The sequence below is a fragment of the Schistocerca cancellata genome, chromosome 1, assembly GCF_023864275.1.
Source record: "Schistocerca cancellata isolate TAMUIC-IGC-003103 chromosome 1, iqSchCanc2.1, whole genome shotgun sequence".
NCBI lineage: Eukaryota > Metazoa > Arthropoda > Insecta > Orthoptera > Acrididae > Schistocerca > Schistocerca cancellata.
In genome coordinates this window covers 144,327,131-144,353,484 of record NC_064626.1, presented here as the reverse complement: position 1 = coordinate 144,353,484, position 26,354 = coordinate 144,327,131, and the positions used below count along the sequence as shown (strand labels likewise).

At 41.9% G+C, this 26,354-nt stretch overlaps 1 protein-coding gene across 1 annotated transcript in view; it reads right to left on the bottom strand.

Annotated features, from left to right (window-relative positions):
• LOC126110057 (uncharacterized) overlaps positions 1-24,626 on the bottom strand; it is a 297,558-nt gene extending 272,932 nt beyond the window's left edge. The window contains exon 1 of the mRNA XM_049914999.1: positions 24,414-24,626. The gene's annotated coding sequence lies outside the window, so the exon portion shown is untranslated. The remainder of the gene's footprint in view (positions 1-24,413) is intronic.
• Between the last annotated feature and the right edge of the window lie 1,728 nt (positions 24,627-26,354).

The window sequence follows — 26,354 nt, the reverse complement described above, 5'->3', positions numbered from 1 at the left end:
TGTGAATTCGAGTATCCCTGTCCCTTCTACTCTTCCCATTGTGGGCCGCGTAGAAGATCAACGACAGAGGGGGCCGCATAGAAGACCGACTACAAATGTGGACGTCGGGGACATTCAAGACCCGGGGGAGTTTAGCACCGCAAGATATTGTCCTAGGAGCAAGATTGTAAAACGCAAATTCACGTTATTTATTGTAAAACGTTTTTTTTTTTTTTTTGCTAGAGGCACAAACTACTCTTCTCCAAATCGTGATACAAATTAAGCCCTATCTTTCCTTTAGAGATAAATTTCAAAATTATTTTTGTTCTTCTATAGGCTTTCCTATCTTCTATGTACCGGAGGCTGGGGGTCTAAGCTTAAGAGGTTTTCCAAGGTTTCCCTGCTTAAGAAAGTTCCCGAATGGGTAGACCCTGACATAAGTTCATGAAAGATCATCTTCCTTGGTTGTGCACAGCAAACATAACACCTAGATGCACGTAAAAGTAATACAGCCGCGGTACCGGTCTCTTCATTTCTTCTGTCTTCAACATTTCTTTTCTTCGTCTAGTTCAAACATAATATTCTTTTTCAGTCGGAGGACTGACAATCATCACTTCCGGGTTATCCACGCTAATAGATAGCTCGCGAAGTGTGTTCGGTGAATAAAAATTGACCTCACAAACTTCGCTCGCTGCGAGGGGCATTGTAATCTCCCCACGGAAAATTACCCTCTACCACGCAATAATTAATAATGGTCAATCAAATCATCCACATTTATTTACGTTTGAAAAGTATCTGAGCAGATTTTCTAGTAATATATGCGCCGACAGCTCGTCGACGCCAAGGTATTTTTCTAGTACGTTTATTCTTTGGAACAACAGAGGTACAGAGATGTATGCTCCATGGTCATTATAGAGAGGGAGAGAGAAAGGAACAGCTTCGGAAAGTATCGGTTGGAAGATTTTCGGATTGCTAAAGGATTTTTATTTACTCTTCCTCGCGCTAAAGCGAGACAGGAAAGTTTGTGCTGCTAGCGTGGTAGATAAAGAGAAAGAAGGACTTGTAAAGTAAATTGCATGAGACTTAAAATCCACGGAAACGGAACATGTACGGAAATGGATTCAATATACAATTTTCCTCAGAAATAAGGTTTGTGACCATTTTATTCTAGAGTGAATGACGAATGCGTTCTCTGTCTGAATCATTGATGATTGTCTGGGCCCTGTACTTAATTGGGAAGTTTCAGCTGTGACGAAGAGAGCCTGCAATCTCTGAGTTTTATTGAAATCGTCCAAAAAGGCTTCGTCCACATCTGAAATTTTAGATCTGTCGTAAACTGAACGAAGTGTTCAAACGATCGATTTTCCCAACTGAATGCAGCGCTTAATAATAATAACGTATGTAAAGATCTTTTCTAGCAAGCCAGCCGCTGAATATTAAGACGAAGGGCTCCACCAGAGATTCTACTAGGCTGATTTCATGTAACTTATATTTGAACTGTACACAGATAAAGGACAGAGAGAGAGAGAGAGAGAGAAAAAGAGAGCGAATGGAATTCTAGAAGTTACTCAGAATCCTCCCATTAGTATAATTTTTTTTTTGTCTGTCTTTGCACGGATAAGCCTGATAAGAAAACCTAAGCCCTTGACTTTATTGTACAGAATTGTGTATGAGGGTGAGAGAGCGATAAAGGCGACAGATACACTTCTGTACAGACAAAACATTACACCAAGTTAGCGGCTAGCTGCATTAACACATACACATAGACTTTCATCAAAACCAAAGCAGTAAGAGAATTCATTAGAAAGCCGCTGGGGAAAAAGACGTCAGACTGATGTTTATGCCACCTATCAGTGCCGAATTGAATATATGTTTAAATATAACAAGCGTTATGTTATAAAGTTCTCTGTAAAGTTTGATAGCAGATTGTTGCTTCATGGTGTAACATATTTCAATTTCGTCAGTTTATAATGTGGTCCAGCACCTGTCCGCATGAGCATGAGCGTGCACACACTCAGCGGTATGTCCTTCAAAAGCTGAAGTCCCGGATGAGAAACTCATTTCCCGGAGACCGATCATTCTGTACCGTTTAAAGTCACTCTCTCGCTGATATTACGTCCATTGACATCCATCAATGATAGAGGAGACAACACTGGGAATTCCTTTCACTTACTAACTTCATTTGACAAGGTTTTAATGACTGCATCTGGCGCAACATTCGTATTTCTCGTCACACAAGAGAAGGCTCTGCCAACATTGTGAGTACGCCATTGCTCTGCGACCTCTGCTCATACACCTATTAAAGTCTGTTCGATGAACTCGGTGCATTTTTTCTTAATGAATCTATCTATAAACATTTAAAATCGCACGTTTTGTTCTACAGAAATAACTATCATTGAAGAATACATATTTTCACTACCCTTCCCGTGACTACACTAAGATACCTATCAATGAAGTGTACTTTAATAGGAACTTAAAGCAGTTATTAGTGGCCAAATCCTTCTGTTACATTAATTAGCAGGACGAATTGATGTACTTATTACTAACTTCAATTCATAACATGAAAAATATGTAATACCTCAGCAATTCGATCTGTATAAATACTTCTTGTAAGTGAATTTTGTTCGTGACGATAAAATTCCTAGAAAGTCTTTTTGGAAAATATTTGCCTGCTTGATCACCTTTGCAGTATTGGAAGGGATGTTCATCAGCAGCAGAAACTTTCAGCGTAAAGATATACACAGAGAAACTTGGGTGTTACCAGATGGTAAAACAATTAATCAGGTAGATCACACTGCAGCTGACATCAAAGCAAAAAGGTGATTGATGGATGTAAAGACAGCATGGGGTACGGAGTGCGGAAGCAAACATTTCCTAGTAAAAAGCTGGGTACAAACACAACCCAAAACAGAGTGAGAAAATAGTACGGCACCACATCAGTACGATCTAAGACACCAAAAAGAAGAAAAAATTTAAGCTCCAGCTCAGCAACCACTTTGAAACTCTGCAGGAAGGGGATTCACAAAAAAACTCAGAAGAAGTGTGGAAAGAAGATCAGGGGCAAGAAGATTCGTTCTGGGAGCGAATGGATTCATGTTTTAGTCAAGAGAAGTGAAGACAAGAAGACCTGACTACAAGGGGCAGATTTAGCACAAGGCAAAGCACGGTTCAAAGAAGTATACAGGACTGTCCAGGAAACCCTGAGGAGAGCAAAGAGAGTCTATGCCAGAGGAATGATAGAGGAGACAACAAGATTTCATGGAAAGGGATGCTCAAAAGACGGACCGTAAAGTTAACTTCTTTAAGGAAGAGTACCAGAACCGCCAAAACTTCGTCAGGAATTATAATGGGACGCTACTGCCCTATGAATCCAACATTGCTGAGAGATGTAAACAGTCGGGGTGCTCCTAAATTATGATAAACCTAAATATTTGTTCGAATTTTAACCTCGTGGCATTTTAGATTTAGAAAATACACCACCTACACTGGATAAAATAAAGAATCACATAACGAAACTGAAGAACAACAGAAGCACAGTACAAGATGGAATCCCGGTGGAAGTCATTCAAGCTGGAGGGAAGAGACTCAACAAGACAAATCGCCAATTCGTCAAGAGGATACGGATAGTGAAATCATCACTGAACTCCGGAAGACAGCAGTTATGTGCCCTACGCACAAGAAAGATGACGAAATGGACTGCACCAACTACAGAGGAATCGCCCTTCTGAACGTCTACCATATCTTGCACATTTGTAGTATACTGTACACTGATTAGGAATTTTATTCGTAAATCATGCAATCTCTCAAGGATTTTCAAACACCAGAGAGCACTGACCCAACCCTTAGGGAAACTAGGAATGTGCAGCAAAAGACTTAATCTTCTCGAGCGGGAAGTCGTAAAGATCAATGGTCCGTTACAAGATGACATCACCAGGGAAAGATCCGGCACAATTATGAGCTGGATGAGATCTACAACAGACCAAATATTGTTGCCCCGATGAGAACCAAACGGCTTGTATAGGCAGAGCATGTCGCTCGCAAGGATAAACACCTACATCTATATCTACATACATACTCTGCAAGACACCGTACGGTGCGTGGCGGAGGGTACCCTGTCACTACTAGTCATTTCCTTTCCTGTTCCACACGCAAACAGAGCGAGAGAAAAACTACTATGTGCCTCCTTATTCTATGAGCAATAAGACCACTAGACACCAAGGAGCAAGTGGAAAGATGGAATCCGCAAGGAATTGCTGCAGATTGGCGCAGAGAGTGACTAAGGATAGAAAGGAGGAAAAAGAACCCAATGGAAGAGGAGCCTTGTAGCTGCGCGAAATCTTCTGAGACTGATCGCGTAAAGTAAGTAAGTAAGAAAGACTTTGTTTACTGTTTAGTCTAGTTGTTGTTGTTGTGGTCTTCAGTCCTGAGACTGGTTTGATGCAGCTCTCCATGCTACTCTATCCTGTGCAAGCTTCTTCATCTCCCAGTATCTACTGCAACCTACATCCTTCTGAATCTGCTTAGTGTAGTCATCTCTTGGTCTCCCTCTACGATTTTTACCCTCCACACTGCTCTCCAATGCTAAATTTGTGATCCCTTGATGCCTCAAAACATGTCCTACCAACCGATCCCTTCTTCTAGTCATGTTGTGCCACAAACTTCTCTTCTCCCCAATCCTATTCAATACCTCCTCATTAGTTACGTGATCTACCCACCTTATCTTCAGCATTCTTTTGTAGCACCACATTTCGAAAGCTTCTATTCTCTTCTTGTCCAAACTAGTTATCGTCCATGTTTCACTTCCATACATGGCTACACTCCATACAAATACTTTCAGAAACGACTTCCTGACACTTAAACCTATACTCGATGTTAACAAATTCCTCTTCTTGAGAAACGCTTTCCTTGCCATTGCCAGTCTACATTTTATATCCTCTCTACTTCGACCATCATCGGTTATTTTACTCCCTAAATAGCAAAACTCCTTTACTACTTTAAGTGTCTCATTTCCTAATCTAATTCCCTCAGCATCACCCGACTTAATTTGACTACATTCCATTATCCTCGTTTTGCTTTTGTTGATGTTCATCTTATATCCTCCTTTCAAGACACTGTCCATTCCGTTCAACTGCTCTTCCAAGTCCTTTGCTGTCTCTGACAGAATTACAATGTCATCGGCGAACCTCAAAGTTTTTATTTCTTCTCCATGGATTTTAATACCTACTCCGAATTTTTCTTTTGTTTCCTTTACTGCTTGCTCAATATACAGATTGAATAACATCGGGGAGAGGCTACAACCCTGTCTTACTCCTTTCCCAACCACTGCTTCCCTTTCATGCCCCTCGACTCTTATAACTGCCATCTGGTTTCTGTACAAACTGTAAATAGCCTTTCGCTCCCTGTATTTTACCCCTGCCACCTTCAGAATTTGAAAGAGAGTATTCCAGTTAACATTTTCAAAAGCTTTCTCTAAGTCTACAAATGCTAGAAACGTAGGTTTGCCTTTTCTTAATCTTTCTTCTAAGATAAGTCGTAAGGTCAGTATTGCCTCACGTATTCCAACATTTCTACGGAATCCAAACTGATCTTCCCCGAGGTCGGCTTCTACCAGTTTTTCCATTCGTCTGTAAAGAATTCGCGTTATTATTTTGCAGCTGTGACTTATTAAACTGATAGTTCGGTAATTTTCACATCTGTCAACACCTGCTTTCTTTGGGATTGGAATTATTATATTCTTCTTGAAGTCTGAGGGTATTTCGCCTGTCTCATACATCGTGCTCACCAGATGGTAGAGTTTTGTCATGACTGGCTCTCCCGAGGCCATCAGTAGTTCAAATGGAATGTTGTCTACTCCCGGGGCCTTGTTTCGACTCAGGTCTTTCAGTGCTCTGTCAAACTCTTCACGCAGTATCTTATCTCCCATTAGTCTAGTATGGAAGTAAATTTTGAATGGTAAATAAACGGTTTGACAAAAAACGTTTTGCACCGAAATGGGGAGAAGATAACTAAATGAAACTTCAGGGATTGAGAGAGCACCTTATGTCGCTTCAAGAATTACAAAATCGAGTCAAATTTACAAAGAATTTGTCGGTATTGTGAGTCCACTTGGGAGTATGACACAGCACCCCCTCTGACCTCGATGCACTGATTTGATTGGTAATGGTGTCATAACTCGTTGTACGCTCTCCTGAGGGAAGCTGGCCCACAACTGTTGTAACTGGTGGTTGATAGCCTGGATACTGGCACTACGACGGGGCTGATGTCTGACTGATCCCACACTTGTTCTGGGATTTTGATGACCATGATAATACCTCAACATCACAAAGACTTTTCATAGAGACATGTGCCAAGTGTGGAAAAGCATCACCCTGTTGAAGAATATCACTACTACACTGTCGGACGATAGGCAACACGTGAGGACGTAGGATGTCCATGATGCATAATCAGAGTTCCTTCAGTCTCTACCAGTCGTGATCTGAAGTCATACTCTATGGTCGCCTACACCAAGTCGCCAGGAGTAACACCTCTGTGACTCTCCAAAACATTGGAAGGATGTCATACTCGCTGACGATGGTTATAAGGGGTAGTGCAGAACCACGATTTGTCATCGGACGTAATGCGATGCCATTCATCAACAGTTCTTGCTTCCCAGTCATCGCAGCCCATGCACAGGACGGTGCTTCACCAGCCTGACTGCTGGTTATCTCTGATACTAAAATGTAGACTTTCACGGCCGGAAATATCATGTCCATTATAATTATTCGGGCAGTTATGCCGTGGTCGGTTGATGAATTTTGTCCCAATTCCCAACGTTTCGTCTCCGATTGCGGGAGACATCTTCAAGGGGGTCCGTAGGTCAATGGAAGGTCCAACACACCCACTGGCTCGCTGCTGAATGCCGGTAAATTCCGTGTCCGCGCGCTCCCGCGCTGCGGTGTGACGTCACGTGTTTTGAAAACGTCAGTGCAATTGGCCGCTGTCCGTCGCCGTCGATCGCCGTTGCCATCACCCAGTAGTGGACGGGTGGTACACATCTTCTTTAACACCGGCATCCATATACCGTTTAATTTCACGCCCTCCTCCTTTCGGTTGAAATTATTTGGGTGTTTAGCGATTTCGATTGCCTCCCTGTAGAGCCTTTCGTAGTATCCGTTTGTGGCCGCTAGTACTTGCGTCTCCTCGAAACGAATATTGTGGTTCCCTGGCTGGAAAGCATGCTCCGCAACAGCTGATCGTTCCGTTTCTCCTCTTCTACAATTTCCCTTGTGCTCTTCCAAACGTTTAGAAACAGTTCTTTTAGTGGTACCCACATAAACATCACCACAGCTGCATGGGATCCTATACACTCCAGCTTTTTCCAAAGGTTTGCGAGCGTCCTTGGCAGGCTTAAGGTATTCCTGTATCTTCCTGGTGGGCTTGTAAATTACGGTAATATTCAGCTTCGTCAAGAAAAAATGGTTCAAATGGCTCTGAGCACTATGGGACTTAACATCTACGGTCATCATTCCCCTAGAACTTAGAACTACTTAAACCTAACTATTCTAAGGACGTCACACAACACCCAGTCATCACGAGGCAGAGAAAATCCCTGACCCCGCCGGGAATCGAACCCGGGAACCCGGGCGTTTCGTCAAGATCCTCCCTATTCTTTCCGTTACATTTTTAACAAACGGCAGGAAAACCTTAGATTTTACAGTAGCCTGTACGTCAGTATGATTTCTGCGTGGCCGACTGCGGTGGTCTAGCGGTTCTGGCTCTGCAGTCCGGAACCGCGGGACTGCTACGGTCGCAGGTTCGAATCCTGCCTCGGGCATGGGTGTTTGTGATGTCCTTACGTTAGTTAGGTTTAAGTAGTTCTAAGTTCTAGGGGACTTATGACCTAAGATGTTGAGTCCCATAGTGCTCAGAGCCATTTGAACCATTTGAGCCATTTCTGCGTGGCTGCCTCAACGCACGTTTTATTTCGGCGGACGAATATCCGTTCCTGCCGTTTGTTAAAAATGTAGTGGAAAGAATAGGTAGGATCTTGACGAAGCTGAATATTACCGTAATTTACAAGCCCACCAGGAAGATACAGGAATACCTTAAGCCTGCCAAGGACGCTCGCAAACCTTTGGAAAAAGCTGGAGTGTATAGGGTCCCATGCAGCTGTGGTGATGTTTATGTGGGTACCACTAAAAGAACTGTTTCTAAACGTTTGGAAGAGCACAAGGGAAATTGTAGAAGAGGAGAAACGGAACGATCAGCTGTTGCGAAGCATGCTTTCCAGTCAGGGAACCACAATATTCGTTTCGAGGAGACGCAAGTACTAGTGGCCACAAGCGGATACTACGAAAGGCTCTACAGGGAGGCAATCTAAATCGCTAAACACCCAAATAATTTCAACCGAAAGGAGGAGGGCGTGAAATTAAACGGTATATGGATGCCGGTGTTAAAGAAGATGTGTACCACCCGTCCACTACTGGGTGATGGCAACGGCGATCGACGGCGACGGACAGCGGCCAATTGCACTGACGTTTTCAAAACACGTGACGTCACACCGCGGCGCGGGAGCGCTCGGACACGGGATTTAGCGGCAGTCAGTAGCGAGCCAGTGGGTGTGTTGGACCTTCCATCGAGCTACGGACCCCCTTGAAGATGCTTGTCTCTGACCAATTGTGTGGTACGACACAAACTGTTGCTGGGAGTCCGTTACTTGTTCTCATACGGCACGTGCAGGTGTGAAGGTGTTACAATGTTCTTGATGCACAATACTGCGATTGTTGGTCTGTCATCGTCGACTGGAACCTTGACGACGAGTATATCTGCCTTCACTTTCCCATACAGACCAATGTCGGATAGCTGTCTCATCAGAATGCCCCATAAATCTGGCTGTTGCACTATTCGACCAGCCTGGCCCACTAATAGGCCCCCTTTCAAACTGTGACATGTTGCGACAATGCTGTCTCACATGAGTACGTAGCGTATCCGTAACCTTCACATTGGTCGCTCAACAGCTAAGGCTGTTCACGCCCCTTACAGGCCTTTCTAGGCCTGGTAAACGACACTAAAAATGAACAACACTAAGGCACTCTGGGGTCGTTCTACCTGTCACAGAGAACTGCAGCTCTCATCATTTACATACGTGGTCTGTACATGCACGAAGTTACACTGACGTCCGACTGTCTTCTGGGTGTTTCGCTTTTTACGCCAGGCAGTGCAGTTAAATTAAAAATTAAATGTCATATGGAATTGTGTAGGGTACCCACGGGGTGTGTTCACCCATATTGGCACCTTTTCTTGCAGATCGTTAGAGATGTGGAATGTAGGTGGGTGTAATGGATGTGTCCGCAGCTCGTGGTCGTGCGGTAGCGTTCTCGCTTCCCACGCCCGTGTTCCCGGGTTCGATTCCCGGCGGGGTCAGGGATTTTCTCTACCTCGTGATGACTGGGTGTTGTGTGCTGTCCTTAGGTTAGTTAGGTTTAAGTAGTTCTAAGTTCTAGGGGACTGATGACCATAGCTGTTAAGTCCCATAGTGCTCAGCACCATTTGAACCATTTTGTAATGGATGCGTTTCAAGTATAGTATCGTGTTTGTGCTGTATAGTGATGATGAGGAAAGGGAGAGGATGAAACCGGGTGCCAGACATAGTCTGCTCCTCTCCAATAACACCAGGTAGGCCTCCGAATTGGTGTCTACATCTGACGGGCGGATCACCATAAACAGAGTCACGTTCCCGCACTTCATGATACACTGTGGTGATGTTTGGAATTTAATACAGGACATTGGCGCAAAGACTTGTGACCCGGAACTCGATGTCACCTCATCATCTCTCCTTGTCGACAAAATATTGGCAGTGAAAATTTCAGCTACCGCCAGTACTGCAGCCTGATTACCTTCGAGAGAAGCAAACCCGTGGCTACGCTCGCTAGCGGCCTTGGCTACGGAGTTACGACAAGAAAGTAACAAGGCTTTAGAAATTTGGTGCTGCAGAAGAATGCTGAGGACTGGAGAGGTAGATTCAATAACTAATGAAGAGGTACTGAACCGAATTGCATAAGAAAGCGATTTATGGCACAAATTGACTAATAGAAGGGATCGGTTGATGAGGCACATCCTCAGACATCAAAGAATTGTCAGTTTGGTTATGAATGGCGATGTGGAGGGTACAAGCCATAGATAGAGAAAAATGCTCGACTACGGTATTTAGGTTCAAATGGATGTAGGGTGCGGTAAGAGACAACGAGACTCGCACAGGACAGACTGGAGTGGGGGAGCGCATCAAGCCAGTTTTAGGACTGAAGACCAATACAGTAACAATAGCAACAACAATATTTAAATGTTTTCTGTGCCCTTTCTAATAAATTCGTGAATGAAAACTCTATAATATTTTATTCACTTTTTGCACAACCAGAACGACATTTTGAACCACTTATTCAATCCTGTAGTATTAATATGTAGACAGCACGCTATACTTTCTCGATTTCAACGTTAATTGAGATACTTCTGATATACAAGTAATGTACTACCGTCCTTACCCATATGAATGAAAATTAGAATATTCAAAGGTTAGAAAGCATGGAAAACATCAAGATATCACGCGAATGCAAAATATAGGTAAATAGTTCAGCTAGTGTTGGGAAGAACCGAAATAATATAGGGTAAGTTTAATGATGAGGCTGAGCTACTGTCACAGTTTCCCGAAGAAGGAGACATCGATGCACTAAAACTAAGAGTTCTACAAGCGACGAGGTCATTCATTACAAAAGCTTACCACTCGTTTCGTGGCGGTTTACAGCATCAAATAGAGCAGGGGCCAGCACCACTCCGAAGAAAATCAACAGCGCTCGTCTCATTTGTAGTTTCAAAAGATTTCAAATACCTTAATGTTTGTACTTTTAACTGTCGATTTGCAGCATTGGTTTACTTTATTAAGGATCAAATTTGTTTTGAAAATAGTATTTTCCAATTTTTTGTATGTACAATGTGTGGAGGACACTATCAGTTCAAAAACTCTGTGGAATAATAACATTTTGTTTACTAGCAGCAACTTCTAGCAAAATTTTGTTTTCTCAGATTTAGCCATATGTTCGATGGCTCTCTGACACACGGTTCCTCAATTATTATTTCATTAATAAGTACGTTTCAGTCCGTAATTATTCATTTTCTGTGGTTTTATCTTGTCTTTACCGACTGGAAAAAGATCACAGGCCATGTTTCTTTTCCACATGTACTTTTGCACCATAGTTCACGTTTATGTTGTATAAATAAAATGAAACAGTATGCTTGTTTCTCAGTCACTTGACATCAAGTTGGTACTAGGCTGTCTTCTTTATAATAATGATAACTGGCAAATTTTTCTAATTATTTACATGACAGAAACATATTAGTTACACTTTTAAGGATTTTGTATTTTCTTTGTAAAGGTAAAAAGTGTTTTAGGCATTCGACTGCTAGTCACAGGCGAGGGCACATGTAGCTGCGTTTACTGAAAGCTAGGGCCAAGCACTTCTTTAGTAAAACATGGGATGCGGGAAACTCCTTGTCGCAGTGGTAACACCGGTTCCCGTCAGATCACCGAAGATAAGCGCTGTCAGACTGGAGCAGCACTTGGACGGTCTGCCGAGCGCTGCTAGCAAGCAGGGTGCACTCAGCTCTAGTGAGACAAACTGAGGAACTACTTGATTGACAAGTAGCGGCTCCGGTCTCGTAAAGTGACACACGCCTGGGAGAGTGACGTGCCGACCGCATGCCCCTCTATATGCGCATCCAGTAACGCCTGTGGTCAGAGGATGACACTGCGGCCGGCCGGTACCGTTGAGCCGTCATGGCCTGTTCGGGCAGAGTTAGTTATGAGGCCCAATTGACCTAGCGTCTGTGGAACAAAGCTATATCAGTTAGTGTACCGTTGAGCCGTCATGGCCTGTTCGGGCAGAGTTAGTTATGAGGCCCAATTGACCTAGCGTCTGTGGAACAAAGCTATATCAGTTAGTGTACCATTGAGCCGTCATGGCCTGTTCGGGCAGAGTTAGTTATGAGGCCCAATTGACCTAGGGTCTGTGGAAGAAAGCTATATCAGTTAGTGTACCGTTGAGCCGTCATGGCCTGTTCGGGCAGAGTTAGTTATGAGGCCCAATTGACCTAGGGTCTGTGGAAGAAAGCTATATCAGTTAGTGTACCGTTGAGCCGTCATGGCCTGTTCGGGCAGAGTTAGTTATGAGGCCCAATTGACCTAGGGTCTGTGGAAGAAAGCTATATCAGTTAGTGTACCGTTGAGCCGTCATGGCCTGTTCGGGCAGAGTTAGATATGAGGCCCAATTGACCTAGGGTCTGTGGAAGAAAGCTATATCAGTTAGTGTACCGTTGAGCCGTCATGGCCTTTTCGGGCAGAGTTAGTTATGAGGCCCAATTGACCTAGCGTCTGTGGAAGAAAGCTATATCAGTTAGTTTTCAAGTATGTATTAAGTATTTATTGTGTTTTTTTTCCTAGTATGTTCCATAACATAGAGGATCTTCCCATCGCCGGCCGTGAGACCGATCGGTTCTAGGCGTTTTAGTCCGGAACCGCCTTGCTGCTACGGTCGCAGGTTCGAATCCTGCCTCGGGCATGGATGTCTGTGATGTCCTTAGGTTAGTTAGTCTAGGGGACTGATGACCTCAGATGTTAAGTCTCATAGTTCTTAGAGCTGTTTGACCTCCTCATCCTGAGTCTACCCAACGAACGGTGCATGCTTCTAATCTAATCTGTAAACATATGCGAATCTGCTTTACTTGTTGGCAAATACATAGTTATCACAGGAAGGCTAAAGAATAGGCTACGTATTTGTCATATACACAGTGTAGTGGACTGACAAGACAGCCAGTCCACAGTGACGGGTAACCGAAAGGCACGCGTTTACACACGCTGGCTGGCGTTAGGTCTGAAACAGGATACGTAATGAATGCTATAAAGAAAAGTACGTAGCTGCTGGAATACTTAACTTTAATCCATCATTTGTATACAGCATTCTGGATGATACAAGTGAGACTCTCTCTAGAAATGGTTAATGGCGCCTTGCAAGGTCGTAGCCATCGACTTAGCTGAAGGCTATTCTAACTGTCTCTCGGCAAATGAGAGAAAGGCTTCGTACGTGTAGTCGCTAGCAAAGTCGTCGTACAACTGGGGCGAGTGCTAGTACGTCTCTCTAGACCCGCCGTGTGGTGGCGCTCGGTCTGAAATTACTGTCAGTGGCGACACGCGGGTCCGACATGTACTAATGGACCGCGCCCGATTTAAAGCTACCACCTAGCAAGTGTGGTGTCTGGCGGTGACACCACACACAGTGCTGACCTGCTGTAAAGCTGGGACTAACAGATAAAGAGCGAGAATGGTTTCCAACGGATGCTGATTATTCTTTGGTCAGAGAGACTCTACTCAGTTTGTGTGACATGGAGTTAAAATGTGGTAAAGATGTGAAGAAATTATTTATAGCATTTGAAACAATTGTCACGTGAAGTCTATGCTACAATTACTACAGCAATTCCACTGTAAAAATGTTTCATCTAGATCCGCTTCCCTGGATCACAGGTCAGTGATACTGATTACCAGATAGTTTCACTATGCAGGAGGACTGAAACGGGGTGCACTAAGCTTCCTGAGATAGCTGCAATAAATAAATAAATAAATAAATAAGTCCCCTAGCACAATGAGTCGGAAAACGATGTTACCGATTTTGAAAAAAGTGGCTGGTATTCTAAATCTAACGGGCGGATCGCACAGCTCTTACTCTAAGCCCCGCTAAACGTATTGAATTTTAATAACTGCTTTTAATAAAAAAAAAGATGTAAGAAGAATTCATTGATTGTAGCGTAATCTGGGATTGAATAGCAAGTACTCTTTATTCAGCAAACAAAGATGAATCAATGGTGGCCATTACAATTTTACGAGTATGTATTAGAATTGCGCTACGAAGTCTAGAACTGGAATAACGTGTAATAATCTCTGAAATTAAGGAACATGTACGAATTCTCTAAACACAGTTACGTAATAGGCTGGTAAATTCTTAGTCGCTAAGCGCTTTCATTTAAAGAAAGAAAATGTAATGAAATGTTACTAAGAAAATATAAGTCCTGCAGTCACATTACCAAATCAAATAATAAGTTTCAAACTGTAGGCAGTATTTCCGCTATAGTAAATATTTCCAAGTCCGAACGAGTACAATTCTACCAAACATTTGTAGGGATATTTTAGTGGGAAAAGCACTTGGAAAGGATCTTTGAAATATTATTTAAAGGGGTAAATGATTTTTTAGGTTATTCTGGAATATATTATCGGATGGAGGAGGGGCTTCAGCTAGTCAAACAGTCAACACAGCTAATGAAGAGACAGTTGAACAACAAGATTTCAATAAGAATACATAGATATGAAAATTATAAATGTTCTTCCGTCCAGTCTTGAAATAATTGTTTTTTACACTTCTTCAACGCTGCAGTGACACGTTGCTGTTTCCCTGCATTATTACTGGTGTCCTTGCTGACCCTCACGATCGTCCAAAATTATTACGATGGATTTTGATGGATTGATAAAAAAAACATTCAAACATTTTAAAACAGTTCTGAATATATTTGCACACACAACCCTTACGTAATACATTCACACGGTTAATCATACGTGGCGTGCGTACACATGAGTCTAGTCTCTTTCAGATCTCAACACAGATAACCAGACAGACAGCTAGTAATTAATTAGTGCGCGCTGGAATGCCCATTAACAATCATCTCTGGCCTCGCTATCTTTCATCGTTGTCACAGATGGTATCCCTGTCTAGCGGTCAGAGAGCGCGTCTTTTAATCAACTTAAAAATTACCGCCACACATTCGTGCGAAATTATAGTCGGAAATACAGACACGATTTTTTACCGCTGAAACCAGCAGTAAATTGCGCACACGAAAACCTTTCTGTCGATTGAAACTGTGCTCGATGTCACTGTGTGTGGTCACAATGTGTACTATAGTGGCATTGCTCTTGTTTTTCACTTTACAACTATATTCATTTAAAGAAATTTGACTTTTCACAATTCGTGATTGATCAGATCTGAAGATGTGCATTAAATTTGTTCGGAACTACATAGCTATCAAGTGTGACTAGTTGCGACTTAGACTGAATAAATATTTTAAAAAAAAGGTTATCAGTTATGGGATCTCTCATGACACTATGTCAACCTTTATTGATACGTCATCTATCAACGAAAGAAGTGGCATACAAATCCTTTGTTTCACAGATGCTTGAATATTGCTCATCAGTCTGGGACCGTTACCAATTTGGATTAATAGAAGAGATAGACGAGATTCAACTAAGAGCGGCGCGTTTCGTTACGGGATCATATAGTCTGCGCGGGAGCGTTGCACAGATGGTCAGCAAACTTCAGTGGCAGACGTTACAAGAGAGGCGCTGTGCATTACGGAGAGATTTACTAATGGAAATTCCGGAAGAGCATATTCTAGAAAGAGTCGGACAACACTTTGCTACCATCCAAATACGTCTCGGGAAACGACCAGAACGAGAAAAACCGAGAAACTGGGACGAACACGGTGGCTTACCGGCAGTCATTCTTCCCACACGCCATTCGCGAATGAAACAGGAAAGGGCACAACAGAGAGTCGTACCAGAAGCACCCTCCTCCACACATCATAAGGTGGCTTGCGAACTATGGACGTTGATGTAGATGTACTGCGTATATATTTACACCCAAGAAAACTCCAAGGATCAAGATTTATCATCAGAAACGTTTAAAAACGTCAAAAATTTCGTTTCAGTGCGCTCCGAAAAGGTAGTATCGTCAGAGACTGAAATAGAGACAATCATAGAACCTTCGTATATATGGTCACGCACAAATCGCTCGCAAAAGGGCGTTTATTACGAGATGTTGAAAATCGAAACATACGTGAAACCATTGGAAGGCGCAAAGAAATAAAAGTTGCAGTTACCCTAAAGGACGTAACAAAATCCCAATTGCATATTTGTCACCAAAGTAATCATTTGAACCATTTGAGCCAGCAAATTGCGATTTTCTTGCTTTAGTGCCACTTAAAATGTTCCTAGGTGCAGGTGAGACGTGCATTCATACCACACAATGTAAAACTTTTCCCAGCTCACGACGAGGTTGGTACAGCAGCAACCAGTATGTTTCATACAAAGAAACAAGCAACCTTGGCTATACTGTTAAATTTTTATTGTTTCCCAATAAAGCGTTTCACCTTCATTTAGGCATCTCCGGATTGGTCTACGGAAGAAATACAAATTTCCATTATAATGACGTGACCGCATTTGTGAGACTGGATTCCCAAGAAAATATTAAACAATTTACTGATACTTGATAGCTATGGGTACATGGGATACAGCGCAGGAAATATCCCAGCAGATAAATGCCCTTTGTCAAAACTTTAAAACCACTGCGCGCTGTCCTGTAAAATAGAATAAAACAGAAAATGACCGCAGATAATTTAGGAACAAAGCAGGTTACATATTTCGTTAAAAATAGCTTTCGGTCATCTTCTGTTTTATTATTTTTACAGAACAGCTCTCAATGGTTTAAAGTTTTGACAAGGGGCATTTAAGTGCCGGGATATTTTATGCGTGTTATCCCATGTACCCATCGCTCCCAAATATCAGTAAGTTGTTTAATATTTTCTTGGTAATCCAATCACACTAAATGGGGTCACGCTATTAATATGAAATTTTGTAGTTCTTCCGTAGCTCAGACTGAAGATGCTTAAATAAATGTGAAACGCGTCTTTCGGAACTAATAAAAATTTTAACGTTACTGTCAAAACTGCTCGTCTCTTCATAGCATGCAGTGTGTTTACAATCGAATACAGAATTTATGGTCAAACATATTAGATCGAAAAATGGTGATATGTTACACATAAGGAGGCTTAGAAAATATAAGGTAATTTCGAAAATTATTGCATTATTATAGAGACACCCTGTCAGATTATAATATATGCCATAGTTACTGTCAAATAAAAGTAATACGTTACATGCTCACTCTCAAATAATATTATTTGAGCTTTCTTTCACATTACGTATCTTCTTATTACACTGACGGAAAAGAAATCCCAACGCCATGAAGAAGTTCTGCGAGATACAGAAAGTTAGGAGGTATGTTTCTACGTCTGAAAGATGACTTCTATTCAGATCTCGCGGCTGTGGCATAAGAGTGAATAGCGCCAAAACGAAGATGCACATCAGGTTTGGTTTAAGCACTTGCTGTAACGACCGAGAGCGTTAGTTATTTTTTAGAGTGGGCGTTAGGAGTTGATGTTATGCATGCCTTTATGACCACGAAACTGCCATCATCAACAGCTCACTGAGTTTGAACGAGGTCGTGTAATTGGGCTGCGAGGACTGGATGTCCTTTCCACGATATTGCAGAGACTTAGCAGGAATGTAGCCACTGTGCATGATTGCTGGGAGCGGTCACGGGAAGGTACTGTAGCATGAAGACACGGCTCCAGACGGCCACGCGGTACTACGAGGAAGGGAGACTGTCGTGTTTGGCTCCTAGCTGTGCCGCATCGTACTGCTTCTGCAGTAGAAATTTGACCAACAGCTGGCACTACAGTGACACAACGAATCGTTACAAATCGATTATTTCAAGGAAAAACTCCGAGCCAGACGTCATTTAGCGTGCATTCCAATGACCCCAAACAATCCCCATTTGGAACTTCCGTTGCGTCAAGCGAGAGGTCACTGGAGTGCGGGGTGGAGGTTTGTTGTTTTCCTGATGAAAGCCGGTCGGCCTCGGTGCCAGAGATGGCCGTGTGTTGGTTAGGAGGGGGCCAGCTAAGCGCCTGCAGCCAGCCTGTCTGCGGCCTAGACACACTGGACCTGGAGTTATGGTCTCGGATGCGATCTCATATGGCAGCAGCAGCACTTTCGGAGTTATTTCACGCACATTGACTGCAAATTTTGGTGTCAGTTTGGTGATTCGACCTGTTGTGCTGCCATTCACGAACAGCATTCCAGTGTATGTTTTCCAACAGGATAACGTTCGCCCACGTACCGGTATTCTAATCCAATATGCTGTACAGAGTGTCGAAATGTTGCCTTGGCCCGCTCGGTCACCATATCTATCTCCAATCGAGCATGACGGCTGACAGCTATGTTAGTTATTAATGGACCAGTATTTTATATATGCAATGGCATTTCTAACACTTACATTAACCTGTGATCTTGCAAGATTAATCACTAAAATATCTGACCTACACAAATGTATTCGCGAAATTTCATTGCTCTACTTTAATTATTTCTTGGTGTTGTAATATTTCTTACTGTCAGTGTACTTTGTTTCAGTGAGAGTAATGTATGATACATAATCTGTTATACAAAACAGATTAAAAATACGTAAATGGGACAGTGAGTGCAAAATAATCTGTATTCATAAGATTTAAACAAATATTGTAATCTAGATGAATTTATATGTGTATTAAGGAGGTCAACAATACAAGATTTTATGATTGATGGTTGTGGGAGGACAATAAGTTACTTTTTATTTCTAAAGAAAACATTAAATATGTGTAGAAATAACTTGTTTGTTAGACCTACTTGTTCACTGAGAACTAGATTTGGTGAGTTGGAACTGTGGATGAAAATTTCTGGTTCTTCAAGGAGATTCAGTTTCTTTGGTTTGTTGACCATGTGTAGAAACTGAGGATTGTCTCTAATGTTTGTCGTTAAGTGTTTATGTTTTTACAAATGTGTTCCAGAGATGGATTTATCACACTTATTTTTTTCTGAAAGGCATTCATGTGTTCCTAGAACATTACAGTGATGTTATTTCCTGTGTGGCCTACATAGAACTTCAGGTTAATGTCACGAAAAAGCTTATAAATACTTGATTTTGAGTGCCACTGGCTATTCTTTCTTTCTACAGTGCATGTTGTGCTGTTGTAACTTATTTCTAGTGCTGAAAGATATTTATATAGTAATGTTACAAAAACGATTAGCAGCTTCGTATGAATGTTATCTATAAAGAGGATGAATGAAAATATCAGCCCTAATCACCAGGAGTGTATTGCTTTGTTTGATTTTGTTGAAATATTTATCAATTATGTATTGGTTGTTTCCATTCATATGTGATATTTCTTTGATAATGTTAATATCCTTCATTTCTTCATGAGCACCAAAAGAGAATTCGTACATACAGTTAAATATAGATCCGAATAATGCCATTTTGTGTTGTGTGAGATGACAGGACTGGTGACGTGTTTGTGATGAATTTAAGAACCATGTTTGCTTTTTGGTCTGGCTATTGTAATATCAAAAAAATCAATTTTTATTTCTGTTTGATGATCTGTTATGAAGTAGATGTGAACTACTGAGAGTATTTGCTAGTTTTTCGATATCATTTGTTATGTTATTGTACAGTATTATGGTATCTGCATACTTTTTATAATAAATTATTATAGCTTTAAATAAAAAACCTGTATTGAATGAATTCTATGAGTTTAATGTGGATATCTGACTACTGCCCATTTTTACACCACCATGTTGCTTATGAATTTTAGGTTATATGTGAAATAATTATGTGAATTCATATATCTCAGCCCTTCTCACATATATTAAAATTGTTGAGAATAAATTTAAGCTTCCTGTTAGTAACGTATGCGGCACTTTTGGTAATGATGGATTCATGACAAGGTATTTTGGGACACCAGATATAATAGGACATCAGAGGATTCCAGTAGTTCCCAAGGCAGGGTTTGAAATCTGGGTGTGGGGTAATTCTGTATTACATGTATGTTATTTTCACTGAAAAACTCACGATTTTTGTTCATGTGCTGCGATTCACACGTAACTATTGCTGAGTTCCCTTTGTCAGCTTTTACTATCAGAGCTTTGATTCAGGCAGCTTTCTATTAATATTTCTGAGCAGTTTAGAGTCAATTTTTACAGAATTGCGTGTTTTCTGATTTGTTGACTTTTGTGAATGCCATATTCGTAACTCCAAGGGCATTACTGTTCATTTTAGCTGAGCCACATGCCATTTTAGAATAGACAATGAAATTCTTGATACTGATTTTATTTAGCAATGGTGCAGTGTTTCGTTTGAGGCCTTTCTCAAGTAATTTAAATTCATATTTGCCAAATTTGATACTTAACACTCAGTCATAAAACTTGTGTTCAGTTACAAAAAATGGAAATACGGTGGTTCAAACACTCAGTCATAAAACTTGTGTTCAGTTACAAAAAATGGAAATACGGTGGTTCAAATGATTACTCTGGTGACAACTGTGCGATTTCTATTTGGATATTCCATCTAATGTTAGCACATTCAATTCGTTTTACTTAACCACTTCCACTAGTTTCATTTATTTCTCCAGTTTCAGCGTCATTCAGTTGCCTTTTAGGATGAACAATGAACACTGAATGTGGAAACATGGAAATACGCTAAATGTGAATCACTCTTTTTCATACATTGAAAATCCAGTACATCGAAAAGAAAGTTTCTGTATCTTTTGGTTACAGTGAAATGGTAAAAATAGTGTTGAAAAAAATGTTCACTTGATCAAAAGTGATACACAACAGCACACGAAAGCTGCTCAAAATGGGAATAAAACGAAAGTCCAGATTGTTCACTGAAGTTACTAAATTTTCCGCAAAAGAATTTCTAGCATAATCCATCGCTGCTTAGTGGACGACATGTTTCCGTTGCATAAAATCGACCAAAGTAACACACCTTGTTCAATTAAAAATGTAAATGACGCACATTAACGTTAGTTACGACAAGAGAAAAAGTGTAACTTTAATACTTAGAAGTAAAATTGCAAAGCTCGAAAGCTGACAAAATTGTATGGTACTTTTACGCAAATAATGTGGGATTAAAAAAGGTAGAACACAGGTACCGAAAGACTTCAGAGTATCTAAAAAAAGATAAAAAATTATTTTCTTTTGCAAAAGATAGCGTTGCAAAAAACAGAGGGTTAACTTTTTCATAGTAAGCATAATGCTTATTCTTGTCAAAATCGAGACAACGATATGAAAGGAAAACTCAGTAATTAAGTCCGCCTGGTGTCTCATTAGTATGTTGTACGCAAGAAAAATCAGCTGCAGGTACCACATTTTTGACAAAATATGCACATATTCTACCATAATTTTGTGTATGCTCTAACATAATTTTTCGAATTGTAAGCGCATGACTTCCAACAGAGAAGTGTTTCTGTCGTTTAGACATCGCAATGAAGGTCCTTCGGTAGTCAATGGAAAAACTGAAGATGAAAGTGTGCTACAAAATAAATATCTTTTTCTCTGCTTCGTGAATGTGAGTTCGTGGAGAAGGCGAACAATCTGTTCTTCGGATGCGATTACTGAAGACAACAATTCTCAACCATGACACAATACCTGATGCACTAAAATGTTCTGCTCCAGCACCAGTGCTGACATTCATGGTAACTGGAGACAACATGATATGAAAAAAAACCTCTGTCTTCCTTTGTGCAAAGACGAGTCAGAGAGAACGTACAGATGAGCAACCGTTAAAATAACGTGTAAGTAACATGGAAATTTGTTTTTACTTTCCCGATTGAATAAGACATCTACATATGGTTGATGTAAGATCTATGCAGTTTCTATATTGTTAGAGCTCTTAGCACCGGTTTAAGTTTAGTAACTGCGTTAAAAACTGAAATACACCGTATTTATGCTCCTCAATAATAACTATTTCATATTTCGTTGTAAGCCAGCTTCCGGCTTTCAGGCCATAATTACACAAATTAAGATCGAACAGGCAGCCCACACATCAGACACAGCTTCTGTCTGTACAAACATTATTATTTCTAAAGATGTGTCGCCATTTTACACATATATAACGCTACAGGGTATCTCAGAGATGTTGCGACAAACTTCGAGGAGTTGTGGAGGGTATCTTGATGAACAAAACGACGATTGGAACAAGTGTCTGGAAACTTCGACAACGAGACTATAGAGCGTCGAATCCATAGTTGCTGAGACCTGCGACTAGGCCATACTTCCGGCAGCAAACGTGACTTCATACGCTGACGCAATGTAAGCAAAACGTCTAGCATTGTTTGTTATTGATTGATCGTGGCTGATTCCCACGATCGCCAGTGGAGAAGCGGAGGTAACTGTTACATAGAGAGGCCTTGTCTCCTAGGAATGTGGCTGTCTTTTGCTTTGGTGGACGATAGTTTTGAACACGGATTTTCATCTGTAGTCTATTTTTTTCCTGGTCACCGAAAAACATTGGAGATTTTAGAGGGTTCCAAAAAAAAATTAACTGTGGATGGAAACCCTTGCCCGAAACCGTCATCCACCAAGGCAACAGAGCATCACATTCACAGGAGTGGAGAAGCGGAGGTAACTGTTACATAGAGAGGCCTTGTCTCCTAGGAATGTGGCTGTCTTTTGCTTTGGTGGACGATAGTTTTGAACACGGATTTTCATCTGTAGTCTATTTTTTTCCTGGTCACCGAAAAACATTGGAGATTTTAGAGGGTTCCAAAAAAAAATTAACTGTGGATGGAAACCCTTGCCCGAAACCGTCATCCACCAAGGCAACAGAGCATCACATTCACAGGAGACAAGGCCTGTCTTCGCAGCAGCTGGCTCCATCTTCTAAATTGGCGGTCGTGGTGAACAATCGTGATCACTGAATAACTAACAACATTGCGAGACGTCCCGCCTACGGGCCGTCAGCGGACAAAGTCACGTTTTCTGCCGAGGGGGTGGCGTAGCTGCAGGCGCCAGCGCCTGTCACTTTTACGGTGTGTAGCATCGTTCGATGACGATTCTGGACATGGGTCTCCGTCTTCAATTTGTTCCTCAAGACACTTTCTACAGGCCCTCGAAATTTGTCGCAACATTTCTGGCGCTCCCTGAAAAGCACAAATTTCAGTATACCTATTTTAAATGCCTACGAAACAAGAAATATTCGACAATGATGCAGTGAAAGTTTTAGACAGCAAAGATATGTGTATACATCTTTAAGCCCATTGACTTACGGATGTAAACATATTATACTAAACTGTCTATCCAGATATTGGTTAAGGTCTCTGAACAATACGCAAACTGATAAACTGTCACTACACCTATCATTATTTTGAAATAGACACAAAGAAGGTTTGAACAAATAAACTTTATGTTACAAAGATTGAAAGTAGAAGAATGTAACGTAATACTTTTTCGACATAGTATAACTATTAACCACTCCCCACAGTTCGTCGACCCCTTTCTCCATTCTGCTCCAGCCCCTTTTACCTGTTGATCATTTTGGTGAAAGTAATTTTGTTCATATAACATAGCAGTCTGTGCCAGTAGCCATTTGATGTACTGTTGTAGCCTTACGATCTTATATTTTAATCTTTGGATGTAATCAAAGGTTTATTCTTTCATATCTTCTTTGTGTCTGTTTCAATATGCTAACCAATATACTTAACGACAGTTTATCAGTTCGTGTATTGTTGTGGGATATTAACCAATATTTTTATATCTTCGTTAGCACAATGTGTTTGTCAGTCGGTCAGTTGGTTTACGGATTTACATTCGTATCATTAGAAAAATGGTTGAAATGGCTCTGAGCACTATGGAACTGCTAAGGTTTTCAGTCCCCTAGAACTGAGAACTAGTTAAACATAACTAACCTAAGGACATCACACACATCCATGCCCGAGGCAGGATTCGAACCTGCGACCGTAGCGGTCGCGCGGATCCAGACTGTAGCGCCTAGAACCGCTCGGCCACTCCGGCCGGCCGTATCATTAGATTCCAAAATATTCAGTACATCACTACAGAATATTTATTCTTTTGTACCGCTGTAAAACTGAAGCCCATTAATTTGTGTTTTTTGTATATATAATTATGTATTCGTAAAATAATGACATATCTTTGGAAATAACCACGTCTCTAGAGATAGCAACTGTTTCTGATTTTGTGTGGACTGTCAGTTAAATCTTCAGTTGCCTGATGATGGCCAAGAAAGCTGGAAGCTGGATCACAAGAAAATATAAAATAAATATTGTGGAATATTAATAATGTGTATTTCAGTTTTTAATATGTCTGTGTTCCTCTAAGCGGCGGCGGAATATTCCATAAATGCTGGTAATTATGTAGACTATAACTTACTTTATGATTCTTTGTCTTTCTATTTCTCTCTCTTGATTTTCTAACTGACCTCTTGCGATAGTAAACAATGTTTTAATTGTAATGTTCGATGCAGCTCTTTGTATTTCAGCAGGTGCTTAGGCAAAAGATGTTGTTTCCGAGCCAACGAGTAAAAGAAATTTCAGGAATTAATTGTTAAAGACTAGAAATTGTATGTAAGTGGCCAGAAAGAATACAGATAGGTGAATAAAATACGCTGTTGTAAAGGTAATAGACGGACTTCGTTATTAAGTTTACCGAAAAGATAACTCCCATACATTGTAGATGTACTCGTAGACAATCACAGAATACTCACTCGTAAGGAGCGAAGCGTCTGCATAGGAGAACCAGGCAACCACATGGACTAAAAGTGCAGTGGCTTCCGAGCCAATCATCTAGCGCTACCTGTCCGTCTTCTCCACCTCACTTCGCCTTATCGGTAATGCCCGACTGACGCGCCTGGTCCCGCCCACGGAGAGTCGAGCATCGGTCGGAAGGCGCCGGCTGTGTTTTCACCTGCTGCGCGCCCGCGGCGTCGCCGGCTTTGTGCTGCGCTGCGCTGCGTGGCCGTGGTGCGGTCGCGTCGCGGCGTGGCGGGCACTGAGCGCGATAAGCCGGCCTTCCTGTGTCGCGCTGACAAACCTCCCCCCACCGTGCGCCGAGCCGCCGTCGGCAGCTGCGGGCAATCGCCTGCACGCGTCAACGACCAGCCGGCAGCCGCGGCCGCCGACGAGCCCGCAACACCGCCGACTGCTGTCCTGTTGCGTCACGTCAGACCGCAGACGAGCGCCGTTCCGGGCCTGCACCTGCAACGCGCCGATCACTACAGTGAGGTGGACACGAATTTTGTAATACAGGGTGATTCAAAAAGAATACCACAACTTTACGAATTTAAAACTCTGCAACAACAAAAGGCAGAGCTAAGCACTATCTATCGGCGAATTAAGGGAGCTATAAAGTTTCATTTAGTTGTACATTTGTTCGCTTGAGGCGCTGTTGACTAGGCGTCAGCGTCAGTTGATGCTAAGATGGCGACCGCTCAACAGAAAGCTTTTTGTGTTATTGAGTACGGCAGAAGTGAATCGACGACAGTTGTTCAGCGTGCATTTCGAACGAAGTACTGAGAATCCGCGGGAAACAACTCAGTATGAACGTGACTCGCCTACGGTGAACGTTTTCTGTGCCATAAAGTTTTTGGTCCCTTTTTCTTCGAAGGTGCTACTGTAACTGGACTACAGTATCTGGAGATGTTAGAGAATTGGCTGTTCCCTCAGCTCGAACAAGAAGCACAACAATTCATATTTCAGTAGGATGGAGCGCCACCACATTGGCACTTATCTGTCCGTAACTAGCTGAACGTCAACTACCCGAGGCGATGGATCGTCTGCCAGGCAGCCCGTGACAGAGCACTTCATCACTGGCCTCCAAGAAGCCCTGATCTTACCCCCTGCGATTTTTTCTTATGAGGGTATGTTAAGGATATGGTGTTTCGGCCACCTCTCCCAGCCACCATTGATGATTTGAAACGAGAAATAACAGCAGCTATCCAAACTGTTACGCCTGATATGCTACAGAGAGTGTGGAACGAGTTGCAGTATCGGGTTGATATTGCTCGAGTGTCTGGAGGGGGCCATATTGAACATATCTGAACTTGTTTTTGAGTGAAAAAAAACCTTTTTAAATACTCTTTGTAATGATGTATAACAGAAGGTTATATTATGTTTCTTTCATTAAATACACATTTTTAAAGTTGTGGTATTCTTTTTTAATCACCCTGTATACACACATAAAAAAAGTTTTACATCACCCCGGTTCCCAGAACTGCTGAAGACAGGCGTTGACTGTGGATATTGTATCACAGACACAGTCCCTTTGTTCAGAGATGTCACTAAACCCGCCCAAAGATGTAAACAACCATGCCCCTTGGGCAGCGTCTATTAGATTTAGGGGGGGTGGGGGGGTCAAGCAGTCAGACAGCCCATCAGATCCAGTCATTCCACGAGGAAGAAAGTACATGTTTCGTGTTGTCTGTAGTTTAACCATGCCTAGACGTTCAATACCGCGTGTTGTCTGTAGTTCGCCGGCCGTTGTGGGCAAGCGGTTCTAGGCGCTTCAGTCTGGAACTGAGCAAACACTACGGTCGCAGGTTCGAATCCTGCCTCGGGCATGGATGTGTGTGATGTCCTTAGGTTAGTAAGGTTTAAGTCGTTCTAAGTTCTAGGGGACTGATGACCTCAGATGTTGAGTCGCATAGTGC